The sequence below is a fragment of the Eschrichtius robustus genome, chromosome 8 (genome assembly GCF_028021215.1).
Source record: "Eschrichtius robustus isolate mEscRob2 chromosome 8, mEscRob2.pri, whole genome shotgun sequence".
Classification (NCBI taxonomy): Eukaryota; Metazoa; Chordata; class Mammalia; order Artiodactyla; family Eschrichtiidae; genus Eschrichtius; species Eschrichtius robustus.
In genome coordinates this window covers 79,054,196-79,068,810 of record NC_090831.1, presented here as the reverse complement: position 1 = coordinate 79,068,810, position 14,615 = coordinate 79,054,196, and the positions used below count along the sequence as shown (strand labels likewise).

The 14,615-nt window shown below is 41.0% G+C and overlaps 1 long non-coding RNA gene across 1 annotated transcript in view; it reads right to left on the bottom strand.

The window, feature by feature from the left end:
• Nucleotides 1–14,615, bottom strand: part of LOC137768481 (uncharacterized) — a 95,901-nt gene that overhangs the window by 27,526 nt on the left and 53,760 nt on the right. The window contains exon 3 of the long non-coding RNA XR_011074753.1: nt 12,300–12,423. This is a non-coding gene — a long non-coding RNA (uncharacterized lncRNA). The remainder of the gene's footprint in view (nt 1–12,299; nt 12,424–14,615) is intronic.

Sequence of the window (14,615 nt, the reverse complement as noted above, 5' to 3'; positions counted from 1 at the left end):
TTTAACAACTGTCCCGGGACTTCCCTGGTGGCGCAGTGGTGAAGAATCCGCCTGCCAATGCATGGGACACGGGTTCAATCCCTCGTCCGGGAGGATCCCACATGCCGTGGAGCAACTAAGCCCACAAGCCACAACTACTGAGCCTGCACTCTAGAGCCCGTGAGCCACAACTACTGAGCCCATGTGCCACAACTACTGAAGCCCGCACACCTAGAGCCCGTGCTCCGCAACAAGAGAAGCCACAGCAATGAGAAGCCCGCGCACCGCAACGAAGAGTAGCCCCTGCTCACTGCAACTAGAGAAAGCCAGCGCACAGCAACAAAGACCCAATGCAGCCAAAAATAAATAAATAAATAAACTTATTAAAAAACAAAAAAACAAAAAAACAACTGTCCCTTCAACCTTCTCTCTGTGTCAATCTTGGCCATGTCCTACATCATAGAGGACAGCAGGAGGGCAATGGTGGCAGCCTGATAGAAGAATGGAGCAGGCATGGAGCCAGGGGTTACACAACAACGAAGTCAGCGATTTCTCTGATGCATGAGCCTTTCACTTGCCAATCAAACCTGATAAGGCTTTTACCTTGTAGAGTTATTCCTGACCTTACCCAAGACACTAAATCATTTCTGAAGTCTTGTTTCTTAGCCTAAGCAAACCTGCTCTCCCCACTTTTCAGGTCTGTGTGCACTGTTCACTCTAATACTAATAAATACAGCACAGTGGTGCAGAAAAGCTGAGGAGGTGTCACTTCTTTTGGACTAATGAAAGTGATGCACATCTAAAACCAGAGCTAGTCAGAAAGCCTTCTGTATTATGACCTATTGGCAAAAGTTATAAACTAGCAGTTTTGAAATAAGCTCCTAACAATTATAGTTGCCCAGGAATAGATCTGACCCACACGTGCAACGGAAAGGCGTTTGAGCAGAGACTGGATAGTTATACAACAGATAGGAATATCAAAAATGAGTTATCACAGATGTCATTTCTGCAAGTGTGAAGCTGTACTAATTGACTTCCAAAACCTTATCAATGTTCTTTTAAGATTAATTTTATGTTTAGCAAAGAAATACACGCGCAAGTTTAAAAAGTCAAAAGAATTCTGCAAGGCTTATAGTTAGGGTGACTGCATCCCAGTTTTCCAGGGACAGTTCTGATTTATGCCTCTTATCCCAGTATAATTATTAATAGTGCCCCCTCTTTCACTCTCAAAAGTGTTCCAGTTGGATGAAAAACCACTGTCTCAAGTCCCAACCACATTACCCCCAATTTCTATTTCCCAGAAGCAATTACTTTTAATACGTTAAGGATTTTTTTCTGTATGGGTTCAAATTTCTAAGAAAAAACAAAAAACATGATTATACTACTTGCATCAGTTTAAACTGCATTAGAATTCAAAGACCGGGGGTAAAATCATTGACTTAAACAGGTAGAAAGAGGTGCCTGGAAGGTACATTGTTTGAAGACTTATTCACCTGAAAATGACTTTTCCTCCTTCATATATTGTTGGGATTTTACATCCATCCAAATTCTCACAAAGTGTACAGGTAGCAAAAGTAATGACATTGCTGAGACACACTACCTCGATCTCCCTTCAAAATAAGATTTGCTACCCAAGATGTCAGCTCTGTCAGGGACTGCCTCAGCTGCAGAGAGCTACCTGACCCCACCATAACGCCCTTCCCAGATCAGAGGCATCCAATGCCTGACTGAGGCAGGGGTAAAAAAGACCCTTTCCACCCAACCTAGGACTGCTCTGAGAGGCCATCAGTGCTCCAGAGCTCCCCAGAGGTTAGCCAAGGTTTTTGTCAGGCTTATATAACAGATGGACTTGTCCCTCTGCCCAATCCTGCTTCCTTTCCTTCTTTCCACAGGTGTTGATCTTTAATAAACAGCTTGTACCCCAAACTCCATCTCAGCATCTGCTTCCAGAAAACCCAATCTGCAACAAATAGATACTATGGTTCAAAATTCAAAAGGTGCAAAAAAGGAATATGGTGAAACACCTCCCTCCCTCCACTGAGATCCAGTTATCAGTTCCCCTTCTCAAAGTCAACCAACGTGGCCAGGTTCTTGTGCATATTTCTAGAAATAGTATGCATATATAAGAAATGTTTTATATATATATATATATGTATATATATATACACACATAATTTATAAGGAAACATATTTCTTTCATTTGCTACACAAATGGTAGCATACTCCACAACTGTTCAGTACTTTTTTTTTTTTTTTTTTTTTTAATGGCTGTGTTGGGTCTTCGTTTCTGTGCGAGGGCTTTCTCTAGTTGCGGCAAGTGGGGGCCACTCTTCATCGCGGTGCGCGGGCCTCTCATTATCGCGGCCTCTCTTGTAGCGGAGCACAGGCTCCAGACGCGCAGGCTCAGTAATTGTGGCTCACGGGCCTAGTTGCTCCGCGGCATACGGGATCCCCCCAGACCAGGGCTCGAACCCGTGTCCCTTGCACCGGCAGGCAGACTCTCAACCACTGCGCCACCAGGGAAGCCCCAGTACTTTTTTTTTTACCTTAAAATATAACTCAGAGGTTGTTACAAGACAATATATAAAAAGTATCATCATTCTTTTTAATGGCTGCCTGGTATCCCATTGCATAGAAATAACAATTTATTTGGTGAACATTTAAGTTATGTCAAATCTTTTCCTATTACATACAGTGTTACACTGAATAATCTGTGTGTGCATTAGAGCCCAGTTGTGCATATTTTCAAGCCCTATGTGTGCATGCATGTAGGAAAAATTCCTAGAAGAGGGATTCCTAGGCCATAATGCTCTAGTCATAATTTTGATAGATGTTGGTAAACTGCCTTCTTTTTATACTGTACCAATTTATACTCCCTTGAAAAATATATGAGTGCCTATGTCCTCATACTCTTCCTTTATTGTATCACTGAATTAATAGAGTCCAGTATAAAATATAACAAAAACAGACATTATAAATGTTGGGCTAAAAATGTATAGAAGTTCTAAAATTTTTTCCATGCTCTATTGAATCATCTTGTGTCACCTTGGTGATGGTTCACCCCACTTCGGAAGGCAATGGTTTACTAAACAGGAGAATTTTTCTGAAATCAGGGAGCAGACATTTTCAACTTTCCATCCCCTGTGTTGGACACACAGTAGTTGTTCAATTAATATTTATGGAATAAATGAATGGAAAAAAATGAAGAAACTTGGTTAGTAGCATATATAAACATATAAAATGTCTCTTTTTAAATTTTTTATTGGAGTATAGTTGATTTACAATGTTGTGTTAGTTTTAGGTGCACAGCAAGGTCAATCAGTCAATAATACATATGCATATATCCATTCTCTTTTAGATTCTTTTCCCATATGGGTTATTACAGAATATCGAGTTGAGTTCCCTGTGTTATACAGTAGGTCCTTATTAGTTATCTCTTTTATATAGAGTAGTGTGTATATGTCAATCCCAGTCTCCTAACTTATCCCTCCTCCTCTTTCCCCTTTGGTAACCATAAGTTTGTAAAACGTCTCACTTTAATGTGCATATTTTAACAACAATATGTGTAGCAGTTGTGTACATATTTATGATATATATTGATAAAGTGATATGTGTGTAACTAAAATACACACACAAGAGTTGATGCTTAAATTCCTTTTACTAATTCCACTTTATATATACTTACCACATTTTCTTTAACCATTCATCAATCAATGGACACTTAGGTTGTTTCCATCTCTTGGCAATTGTAAATACTGCTCCAATGAACATGGGGTACAGAGATCTCTTCAAGATAGTGACTTCAGTTGCTCTGGATACATATATACTCAGAAGTGAAAACGCTGTACCATAGGGTAGCTGTTTTTAATCTTTGAAGAACCTCCATACTGTTTTCCATAGTGGCTGCACCAATTTACATTCCCACCAGCAGTGCACAAGGGTTGCCTTTTCCCCACATCCTCACCAACACTTGTTATCTCTTGTATTTTTCATAATAACCATTCTAACTGGTATAAGGTGATATCTCATTTTAGTTTTAATTTGCATTTTCTTGACAATTTGTGATGTTGAGCACCGTTTCATGCACCGTGAACATCTTTTTTGGAAAAAATGTCTATTCAGGTGCCTTGCAAGTTTTTAAATCAGATTATTTGGGGTTCTTTGCTATTGAGTTGTATGAGTTCTTTATATATACACTGGATATTTACCCCTTATCAGATATATTGTTTGCAAATATTATATTTTCTCCCATTCCATAGGTTGCCTTTTCATTTTGTTGATCATTTCTTTTGCTGTGCAGAAGCTTTTTAGTGTGATGTAGTTCCACTTATTTTTGCTTTTGTTGCTTGTGCTTTTGGTGTTATCCAAAATTGTTTCCAAGACCAATGTCAAGGAGCTTTGCGCTGTAGGCTGGGCTCTGTTGTGGGGTCCTCTCAGTGTGGCACTGTGCCAGACAGGGAGGGGCAACGTGGTCAGAGTGTAGTTGCTCCTCTTACCCTTCTAATATGATTCTTCTCAGTCTCTGTGGACACAGGGGTGCTTCAGCCTCACCCCCAGGTTCTGGGTATCTTCACAACAGTGTCTTATCTATGGATAGTTGTAGTAGTTGGGCTTCTTGTGAAGGGAATTGATGTTGGGAATGACCAATGTCACTATCTTGATTATAACAGTCTTTCTGCCTGTGTTTAATTTAAGTAAATGATATGGTGCTTTAGATCTCATTCTGTTTCTTACTTTTCAACATTTTTTTTCTTTTCTAACTATGCATGGTATGATATGTATAGTTAGGAAAGCAGAAACCAAACTAGGCATTTCAGCAGAGGGAATTTAATGTAGGAAATTGATTACACAGATGTTAGAGGCCTCAATGAGCTAAAGGAGACTAGAAAAAAAAAAAAAACAATGACAGTGAGCAGTTACACCCCTAGGGCTGGGGAAACAGAGGAAAAAAGTAAGAGTATCAAATACTGGAAGCTCAAAGGAAACCCACAGATCTTGGACTCAGAACACTAGCAGGCGGGAGTTGTGGGTGGGGGCGGGGGGTCTCAGCCATATAGCAAGACTCTAGGAGGCCTAGAAGAGGACAGCTGCTAGGAGCATGAGAGCTGAAGAGAGATTCTGGACATTGAACTGTGCTGGCGAGACACTGGCGTTCAGGCCCAGCTAGAGTGGACAGATTCTGGTAAACATTCTGGCCATTCAGTTGAGACCCTTTTTTAAAAGGCCACGCTCTAGGAGTGGGGACAAAACTGGAAAAGGCTCACCCTAACAAAGTCTAAAACCAAGCCTCAAAAAATTTAAGGTAATATGCTGGTAATTTAATAAAGCAGATGTGGAAATGACTCATAAATTAGAGCCAATGGGTATAAAATAAACTGTGGTCAAGATGTTTTAAAATAAACTAGACTTCTAGTTTCAACTCTGACATGTAAAGACCTTAGAAGTTCCTACTCCTGTCCTTACAAAAAAAAAGTCTGAACTAAAAACGAATGACTTTTCTTGGACCCATCAGAGAATTGAGGTCACAGGGCAAACCATCATCCTAAAACCTGAAGACACAGACAAATACAAAAAACTATAGCTGAGTTCTGCTTACCTGGAGCAGAAGCTATTGGCACCATAAACTGGTGGTAATACTTAAACAATAATTTTGATGAGTTTCTGGAAGCTGAGTGTGGATTAGCAAGAGAGTGAAAAACTTCTTGAGGCTGCAGTCTTAGAGGGTTTTATCTTTTGTGAATTTTGTCTCTAGGAACCCCACCAGGTTTTCATGATAAAGAGTCAAGAAAGATTCCCTCCTGGCTCTGACCAGGGTAGGGGAAAAGTAGTCATTTAAAAATATGCCCAGGGTGTTCTCCATAACAAATGCTTACTACTCCTTAGGAGGAAAGAATTTACCAGAGCCTTATCCCACCTGGGGTAGGGGGGTGGGGGGGAGGGGACTTGTAAAGGCCACAGTCCAGGAACACAAGCCCACTATAAGACTGAGATTTTATCATAATATTATAGAACACTTCCCCTCCTCCACACCTTACCACCACATCAACAAGTTCTAGTATAATAATAGCAGATAACATCTGAAAGAGCTGCAAGGTGTAGATTCTACTTAAGAAGGAGTTCTTAGGGAAACCCAAAGTCAATAGGGGAGACAAAATCAAGGACACTAGAGGAATTTGAAGCCTCTAGTACCTACAGCTATAGCACAGAGGACTCCAGCTAAGGTCTGGTTATTGATAAATCCATTAGCTGGAATTTCCTGATTGACCTTTTCAAGCCAGGGATACAAGGAATTGGGATAACATTCTGTGAAGGTCCATCCCATCCTAAAAGGGTCTTTTCTAAAAGCCTTGCAAAGAGGAGTCAGCCCGTTTGTATTTCCCTTGGGTGCATGGGGATAGATCGTATTTAGAAAAGAATGTGGGGGAGTGAAGACTGTACAGTTGACCAAGGTAGAGGTGTTTAGTATGACTGGGGAAAGATTGAAATAAAGTATGGGAACACTTGGTCATAATAGCCTGATAGGTAACAAACATAGGCTTATGGGTATAGTCAGCAATAACACTTGCGATTAAAGAGAAATTGGTTACAGATAAGACCAAGGGATGTTCAACCTCATGAACAGATCAGAGTTTCTGGTGACAGATCCAACAGTCAGAAAGGTTTCTCCTTTTTGCAGTAGATTGGGAAATGCATTGGAATAAGAGCATTATCTTTCTCTAAGAAAGAGAGGGAGAAAATAAGGTAAGAAGCAATGGTGAGAAAAGGATGTACAGGCCTGGTCCAGTCATCTTGTGAAAGCTGTTTCCTTCAGCTCTTGTCTGCTTTGATTCTTGGAAACCTTCAGTTTGAGCTCATCAGTTGGTGTGCAGGTCCAGTCAGGGTTTAGGGCTTTCTTTTGGGTGGTGGTGGGCAGGGGGGCGGGGGGTCAGCTTTCTTTGGATGAGACACATGGATCCAGGAGTCAACTCCTTGAAGTTTGGCAGCACAAGAATTGATCAGTAACACTTGATAAGACCCTTTCCACTGTGGCTGAAAAGAGTCTTTTTTTTTTTTTTTTAACATCTTTATTGGAGTATATTGAAGAGAGTCTTAATGGATATGTCTTTTCCAAGAAACAAAATCTCCAGGCCACAAAGTATGGTGTTTCGAGGTCTTCATCTCCTGGGAGCACACCATGGAAAGATTGCTCTACTAAAGCATGGTAATTTTCAATGGACGAAATACTGCAGTATATACTTTGTAATACTGAAGTATACCTCCTTTTATTAGTTGTGGATCAAAGGAAGCAGGAGCTAGATGCATGAGGCACCCAGCAATTATCTCACCCATGGCCAGTCAGGGTGGGTCTGAGATTTAGAAGAATCAACAGCAACACTTTTGCCTGAGGTAGTTGGAGCGTTCCCACAAATTTTGCCAATTGAGTACTGATGGTGCCATTTGTTCCTTCGACTGGTCCTGAAGACTGAGGAGGATATGCACTGGGAAAATGCTATAGGACTGGCTAAAGAGCACAGACTTGCTGTAATATTTAACTAGTAAAATAGGTTCCCCAGTTGCTATGGAGTTCAGGAGGGGTTCCCCAGGTAGAGGTAAACTTCTCTAATAGTATTTTAGCCACTAAGAGGCAGTAGCTTATTTACATGGAAAGGCTTTGACCCACTGGGAAAACAAACAAACCATGACTAAAACATATTTATACCCATGAGACAGGGAAAGTTGTATAAAATCCATCTGCCAAAACTCGAATAGTCTATTGGGCAATTTAAAGTGTTTGGGGGCAGTGCAGACAGTTCCCCAGGAATGTATTTTGGACAGATGGGACAAGAAAAGTAGACACTTTGTGCAGCCTTATTAATATTTCCTCACCAGTATTGATTCATAAACATTATTATTTTATCCACAGACCAATGGTTTAATGCATGTAAAGTTATCAGTAATGGGAATTTTAGAGTCTCTGGTAAGACCAGATTATTTGGCCCAAACCAGAGTTCTCTCTTTTTATAGAGCCAAGTTATTAGATTTCCAGTATTGTTTTTTCCTTTTCTGAGGCCAATTGTTGGGCACCTCTAGTCAATTTTTCTAGATTATTATTTGGGGGAAACACCACTTTGGACCATGTCAGAGGTTTGATTGTTGGTCTTTTGAGAGCAGCATTCTTGGCAGAAATATCAGTGGCATGGTTTCCTTTTGCCTCCAGGGAGTTGAGTTTGGAATGCCCAGGGACCTTAATAATAGCCAAAGCAGCTGGTAGGAGTATGGCATCTAATAAATTTTGGACACAAGAGCCATTTTAAATTTTATCCTCATTAGAAGTAAGGAAACCTTGCTGTTTCCATAGCATTCCAAAGTCATGGGCAAGTCCAAAGGCATACTATCAGTATAAATGTTTGCAGTTTTGCCCTTAGCTAAATTGCAAACCCGAATAAGAGCATATAATTCAGCCTATTGGGCCAAGGTAGCCAAAGGCAAAGATGCTGCCTCAATAACTTCAAAAGGAGTTGCGATTGCATATCCAGCACAAAATTTACCATTTTCATCCTTTGAATAAGAACCATCAGTAAACCATGAAAACTCAGCCTTAGGGGAGTTTCCTGTAAATCATCACGAGGGGTCAAAATGTTATCTATCAAACAGTCATGAGGTGTATCGTCTGCAGAGGAGGGAAGAAGGGTGGCAGAGTTAAAGCTATTACAGCAAGAAAGAGTTATGTGGGGTACAGTTAGCAAATGGATTTTTGTAGAAGGTGAGATAACTGGCTGAAAGGTGTTAAGGGTGATGAAAATTCAGAAGGGTTTCTACTGTATGGAGTACAAAGATCAAGATCGTTAGAGGGGATCCCATGACTATACTTCAGTGGCCTTAACTAAAAGGATGGGGCTGGAATGGCTCTGAGGCCAGGGGTATCCACATGCCACAGAGTCTACTGTAGTACCCTATGGGGCAACGGTGATACTCATGTTTGGGGGTAAGTACTCCAAGAGTGTTTCCCTCCTCATATATGAAGAGGAAATAGTGAAGTTGATGATTAGGGTGTCCAAGGAAAGAAGGATTATCAAGCTTTCCCTTAAGGTATTAAAAGCTAGGTCGGGCTTCCCTGGTGGTGCAGTGGTTGAGAATCTGCCTGCCAATGCAGGGGACACGGGTTCGAGCCCTGGTCTGGGAAGATCCCACATGCCGCGGAGCGACTGGGCCCGTGAGCCACAACTACTGAGCCTGTGCGTCTGGAGCCTGTGCTCCGCAACAAGAGAGGCTGCGATAGTGAGAGGCCCGCGCACCGCGATGAAGAGTGGCCCCCGCTTGCCACAACTAGAGAAAGCCCTCGCACAGAAACGAAGACCCAACACAGCCATAAATAAATAAACAAATAAACAAATAAAAAATTTTTAAAAGCTAGGTCATCCTGATTTTCCCAAGTAATCGGGTCAGGTTTGGTGTTCCTTAGTAAGGCATAAAAAGACTGGGTCATGAGAGAAAAGCTCAGAAACCAGTTCCCATAATAGCCAGCCAACCCAAGAAAACCTTGTAGTTGACATCCAATTTGGGGTTTTGGTAAGTTCCAGATGCCATGAAGCCTATCTGGATCCAGGTGCAGCCCTTGTTCTGAGATCAGGTGCCTGAAATAACTTGGGTTGGAACAAACTGCAGTTTCTCCTTAGAAAGGTTATGCCCCTTTGAGGCTAAAAGCTTTAACAGGTGGATGCTGTCTTCCTGTGAGGAGACCTGAGAAGGGGAGCAGAGAAGCAAGTCTATATATTGCAATAAAATAGTCTCTAGGAAATTTTATATTATCTAAATCGGTTTTTAAGGTTTGTGAGAAGTTAAGAACGACTCTCAGTAAAACCCTAGTGCATTACTGTCCAGGTGTATTGTTGTTCTTCCCAAATAAAGGCAAATAGATATTGACTAGCTTTATCCACAGGGATGCTAAAGAAGATGCTACATAAATCAATCATGGTAAAAAAAAAATTTGCTTTCGATGGGTATGGAGGCTAATAAAATATGGGGATTAGGAACAATAGGGTGACAAGGGAAGACAACACTGTTTATGACTCAGAAGTTTTGGACCAATCTGCACCCTCCACAACTGGATGTCTTTGCAGGTAAAATAGGGATGTTGAAGGGCCTAGTACAGAAAATAACGAGGCCCTGGGTCTTTTAGTCTTCTATTATCAACTTAATGCCCTGGAGGGTCTCTTTATTTACAGAGTATTGACGGATTCTGGGGAGAGGCTTTGAGGAATCTATTTGTATCCTAATGGGAGGGGCACTGGGGATTCTGAAAATATCAGTTGAAGATTTTGCCCATAAGGAGGGTGGTAGCTGATCCATTAGGGACAAATGATTAGTGTCCTTAGAATTAGCTCTAGTGCTACCAGAGACAGAGCAAATAAAAGATGTTAAAGGGTCAACTGATTCACCCAGTCAGCTATTTTGGCTGTTATTAAATTCTAGAATTATTTCCTTCTTTTAGGAGAAAGAAATTCCAGGATGATATTCTTCTAAGAAATCTTGGCCCAATAAATGAATAGGGGCAGAGGAACTAAGGAGAAAGGGGTGATTATCATTTAGAGGGCTTAAACAAAAGGGGATGGGTTTAGTAACAGAAATCTGTTGAGATTTATTTGAGATCCCCACTATTTGAACCATTTTAGTATTCCAAGGTAGGGGCTGTTTAATAACAGTGGGGTTGAGCACCAAGGGTGTAGCTCCAGTGTCAATAAGGACAGAGAGAGATTCATTCCTAATCTGGAGAGTAGTTTCTCCAAGTCAATTAAGGGGGAAAATTGAGAGGAAAAACCTGTAATTCCTCGCAGTCCCATCATTGGGAGTTAAGAGAGCACGGGAAAGGCTGGTTAGAGGGTTGAAGGTACCTGGAGTGCTTAAGCTTCTAAGTCTTTCTTCCAATGTCCTGGCTTTTTGCAATAATGGCAAAGACTGGGAAGGTTTTGTTTTTGTTTACAAGCCTCCATTTGCTGGAGTTGAAAATTGAGGATTTTAGTGGTCTTCCTTTTAGTTGAATCATCAAGGGTGTGGGCAAGCTAGTTTGCTAAATTAACTAAATCTGGAATGGACATAGTTTCTCATTCCATCCTGGTCCTTTCAACTAGAAGTGAAAGATCCTGGATCAGCCCATTACTGAACACAGAGTTAAAGGCTACCCAAGTGGGTTCAACATTCAAAGGAAGACCAGAATTTTCTTTAAAGACAATTTAGAGCCAGGTATGATAGTCATACACAGGCTCACTGGGCTTCTGGGTACAAGCCTGAACTTTATTCCAATCGACTGGCTTTGGGAAAGCCCTAGGAATTGCCAAATGGAGTCACCTGGTGATTCCCTGAGCCTGATCATATGATAAAACAGCAACAGCAAGGGTTTGTCTCCAGGTCTCGGGACCATCCCAATTAGTAGTTTCATCCAGTGTTGGGCCTGGCCTTCGCCAACAAGCATCTGAACTAGCTGATATAAGTCAGAGAAACTAGAAACCAAAAGTAAGTTTGAATGACTATATTACATTCCTCAGCAATCCTGTGGGGATCCTCACTTACTCTGAGAAAAATCTTTGACTATGGCACATAGTTCAGCTTTAGTCCAGGGAACATAACAAATTAAGGGTTTAGCATTTGGATCCTCAGAGGGTCTGATTTTAAAGGGGCAGGTTTTAATAGGTTCAGGAGAGGGGGAGAGAGGCAGAGGTTCAGAGAAAAAGGGAAGTTCAGTGAGAGAATTAGAATGAGGAAACAAAGGTATAGAGGAGGGGGATGGTGCAGAAGGAAAAGAAGAATATGGTGCTGAAGACGAAGAGGAGGAGTAAAAGAGGCCTCAAAAGACTTTTTCATTTTTTTGCAATTGTTTGTTTGCCTTAATTTAGAAATGATATTTTGTGAAGAGGCAATTTTACAGTATCGAATGCATTTGGAAGCCTCCAGGTACCAATTAAAATACACATCCTATTCGGTTTGTTTAATTTTAGAGCCATGGTCTTCTATTTAGTTCTGAGAAAAACAAGTTTGAAGAGGTCGAAAGTTTCCAAAAGTGACCCCTGGAGTTATAAACTATTTTTGGTTAAGTTGGTCCACTTAGTTAAAAATATGCAAAAGAAAGGACCATAGTTCTTGAACATACAATCAGCCGTGGTCCCAGAAGGAGGACTCTTGCGAGAATTTAGAGAATTGGGATCCCATACTTCAAAACCAGAGGTCCAGAAAACAAATGAGTACTCACCAAAAGGGCAATGCCTTCACAAAAACAAAAACAGATCCCAAATAAAGTTGGAGAGCTCAATCAAAAGGAGGGAGTTTGAATCTGAGAGGAGACTTACCAAACCAAAAGGAAGTGGGGAGCACAAGAGGATCAAGTGGGTACCGTGCATGATTCCAGGGATCATTAATTCTTCAGGGGTTCATCTCCTTCGGATTCCCCTTCTGACACCAAGTAATGTTAACCTTTAAAATAAAAAGGTAATGGTTTAGCCAGCAAAATCAAGTTTATTTGGGAACAGCACGTGATTGCAGTTTGGGCCATGGAAACTATGGCAAACCACAGTTTGGAGAACAAAGGAAGGAGTGCTCTTTTATAGAGGAAAATAGGAAGTTGGGAGGGGTTGTTTGTTTAAAAGCTCACTGGAGGAGAGAGATTTCAGGGTTGTAGCAGTTTCTCATCGGCTAGGTTATTTCTAGGCAAGAAGAAAATCTTCCTTCTTCCTGCTGTAAATTAAGCTTCTTCTGGCTGGGATGTGTAAACTAAGCTGTGATGAGAGGTATGTGTGTGAAAGCTTCCCCTTATGGCTTCCCAACTCCATTTTGAATGAGGTTTTCCTTTATTCATTTTCAAAATATATATATATATCAAGTCATTATGCTGTACACCTTAAACTTATACAGTACTATATGTCAATTACATAATAAAACTGGAAAAAAGATCAAAATAAAAATATTCATATCTGGGACTTCCCTGGTGGTCCTGTGGTTAAGACTGTGCCTTCCAATGCAGGGGGTGCAGGTTTGATCCCTGGTCAGGGAGCTAAGATCCCACATACCTCGTGGCCAAAAAACCAAGACACAAAACAGAAGCAATATTGTAACAAATTCAATAAAGACTTTAAAAATGGTCCACATTAAAAAGAAAAAAATACATATCTGCCAATAGGTACTAAGTCCCTCAAAACCTTATTTTATTCATTATCAAATTCCACTTGGTTAACTTTTAAAAAGGTTATAGACTATAATTCATGCTTTATGTTATTATATATTTCCTGCATATTCCTTTCTTAAAGGTTAAAGGTCTGGCTTTAGTAGTTTGGGATTTCTGTCAACTCAAACACAATATTCTATGCATACATTTTTTTTCATTTCCAAATTTCATCTTCCGTGCTGTAAGGATTACTAGTGATGCAAAAAAGCAAACAAGAAATACATTAAGGTAAATGAGGTAGTGAAAGAGAGGTCAACATGGCAGGAGAAGTGTCAATAGAAAGGGGATTTGAGCCTACTGACCCCAATGGTGGCCACGACATATATAAGAAGTCAATCATTTTGAGCACACCTGGATAGGAGGCTACTATGTGTTGCTGGGGGGTCACATACACATCACCTGATGGCTGAGGCAGTGTGAATTGAATCATAAAAGCCTACATTAAGGAGTGTTGGTCAAATAGAACCAACCCTGACATCCCTAAGCATCTTCCAGATGTAGAAGCATTTCCAAAGAAAACAATTGTTTTACAAAGATCTGGCAACAAATATTTTCTTGCCTGTAAATTTTATCTGAAAATAACTACATTTTCCTACCCTTTACACTCACTTGACTGAAAATAAAATTTCAAACGCACTACAACCTGGAGGCTATCACCACATATCCTGGTCAGTCAACCTGAAGTTGCCTCAACTTCCCTCGTATCACAACCATCCACATTCATACTAACAAGTGGCTAGTGACGCAGCTTCATCAGATATCCCCGACTGAATCTATTACACTGAGTTATTACCTTCCAGGAAGAATCAAGCCATGAGGAAACTGGACGAAGGTCAAGCATGGGAAAAGGTGGAGTATGGAAAGTACTGGGAGGCTAGGTATATAAAATGGGCTGGGCTGGCAAGATAATTTCATGGGAGACCTTGAAAACACAAAGCAGCAAAAAGGTTAGGGTGAACTTCTAGGAGAAATTTTTGAAAACCAAAAAAAATATGTTAAAGGGGTCAAAGAGAAAGTCAAACTTCGCCTAATTCACAAGTCTACCTCCAGAAAAACCTACTCTTCCAGGCTTAGTGGCTGATAAGTACAGGAGTCGGGGAGAGGTGCAGGGACTAAGAAACAGACCAGAAATACAAAATTACCACTTTGCGTCCTCTAACATACCTCTCTCTCTCACGTCAGCTAACACTCACCTAGAAGGCACAGCACAAAATCGATACTCACTGGCGGGCTGATTTAAAACAGGCAGAGAACGGCTCTGTTACACCTCTCTTCTCAGAAGGAGTCACTCTTGCCCCCAGCTTTTCCTGCGTTCCCTCAGGATCAGTGCCAGCCTCTCACCAAAAGGTAACCTTCCCACACCCGGGTCCTCCTCAAGGGCCCTGTTCTCGGCCATCACAGAATCTCAGGGTCCTGTAGGTGCAGGAAGGTGGTGCGCATTCGT